This window comes from Arachis stenosperma, chromosome 6 (genome assembly GCF_014773155.1).
Source record: "Arachis stenosperma cultivar V10309 chromosome 6, arast.V10309.gnm1.PFL2, whole genome shotgun sequence".
Lineage (NCBI taxonomy): Eukaryota > Viridiplantae > Streptophyta > Magnoliopsida > Fabales > Fabaceae > Arachis > Arachis stenosperma.
This window is the reverse complement of record NC_080382.1, coordinates 78,871,799-78,873,663: the sequence shown is the minus strand read 5'-3', so window position 1 is coordinate 78,873,663 and position 1,865 is coordinate 78,871,799. Positions and strand designations below refer to the sequence as shown.

The 1,865-nt window shown below is 36.9% G+C and overlaps 1 non-coding gene across 1 annotated transcript; it reads left to right on the top strand.

Annotated features, from left to right (window-relative positions):
• Positions 1-422: 422 nt before the first annotated feature.
• LOC130937120 (small nucleolar RNA R71) lies at positions 423-530 on the top strand. Its single transcript, XR_009068352.1, has one exon. It is a non-coding gene; the product is annotated as a small nucleolar RNA R71 (small nucleolar RNA).
• Positions 531-1,865: the final 1,335 nt, after the last annotated feature.

Sequence of the window (1,865 nt, the reverse complement as noted above, 5' to 3'; positions counted from 1 at the left end):
CATGAAGAATTATAGGTGTTTCCATAGGATTCTCCTAGGTAATTCACCTCTTCCATTGAAGGGTTCTCAGGATCATAGGCTTCTTCTTTAGATGAAGCGTCCTTAGTACTGCTTGGTGCATTTTGCATTCCAGACAGACTTTGAGAGATCAAATTGACTTGTTGAGTCAATATCTTGTTCTGAGCCAATATGGCATTCAGAGCATCAATATCAAGAACTCCTTTCTTCTGATTAGTCCTATTGTTCACAGGATTCTTTTCAGAAGTGTACATGAATTGGTTATTTGCAACCATTTCAATCAGCTCTTGAGCTTCTGTAGGCGTCTTCTTCAAATGAAGAGATCCTCCAGCAGAACTATCCAAAGACATCTTGGATAGTTCAGAGAGACCATCATAGAAAATACCTATGATGCTCCATTCAGAAAGCATGTCAGAAGGACATTTTCTGATCAATTGCTTGTATCTTTCCCAAGCTTCATAGAGGGATTCTCCATCCTTCTGTCTGAAGGTTTGGACTTCCACTCTAAGCTTACTCAATTTTTAAGGTGGAAAGAACTTTGCCAAGAAGGCATTGACTAGCTTTTCCCATGAGTCCAGGCTTTCTTTAGGTTGTGAGTCCAACCATGTCCTAGCTCTGTCTCTTACAGCAAAGGGGAATAGCATAAGTCTATAGACCTCAGGGTCTACCCCATTAGTCTTTACAGTGTCACAGATTTGCAAGAATTCAGCTAAAAACTGATGAGGATCTTCCAGTGGAAGTCCATGAAACTTGCAATTCTGTTGCATTAGAGAAACTAATTGAGGCTTAAGCTCAAAGTTGTTTGCTCCAATGGCAGGGATAGAGATGCTTCTCCCATAGAAATCGGGAGTAGGTGCAGTAAAGTCACCCAGCACCTTCCTTGCATTGTTTGCATTGTTGTTGTTTTCGGCTGCCATGGGTTCTTCTTCCTTGAAGATTTCTGTTAGGTCCTCTATAGAGAATTGTGCCTTAGCTTCTCTTAGCTTTCGCTTCAAGGTCCTTTCAGGTTCAGGGTCAGCTTCAACAAGAATGCCTTTGTCTCTGCTCCTGCTCATATGAAAGAGAAGAGAACAAGAAAATGTGGAATCCTCTATGTCACAGTACAGAGATTCCTTGAGGTGTCAGAGGAAAAGAAAAGTAGAAGACAGAAGTAGAAAATTCGAACTTATCAAAGAAGATGGAGTTCGAATTTTACATTAAGGAATAGTGTTAGTCCATAAATAGAAGGATGTGGGAAGAAGGGAAGTAATTTTCGAAAATTAAGTAAAGGATTTTGAAAACATTTTGAAAAACACTAAGTAATTTTCGAAAATAAGAGTGGGAAAAAAAAAAGTAAAGTGATTTTTGAAAAAGATTTTGAAATTAGAAGTCAAAAAGATTTGATTGAAAACTATTTTGAAAAAGATGTGATTAAAAAGATATGATTGGTTTTAAAAAATGTGGTTGAGAAGATATGATTTGAAAAACATTTTAAAGAGATTTGATTTAAAAAAAAATTAATGACTTGCCTAACAAGAAAAGATATGATTCAAACATTAAACCTTTCTCAACAGAAAAGGCAACATACTTGAAATGTTGAATCAAATCATTAATTGATAGCAAGTATCTTTGAAAAAGGAAAGAAATTGATTTTGAAAACATTTGATTGAAAAGATATGATTTGAAAAAGATTTGATTTTGAAAAACTTTGAAAACTTGAAAAAAATTGATTTGAAAACAAAATCCTCCCCCTTGTGCCATCCTGGCGTTAAACGCCCAGAATGGTGCACATTCTGGCGTTTAACGCCCAAAACTCTACCCTTTTGGGCGTTAAACGCCCAACCAGGTACCCTGGCTGGCGTTTAAAC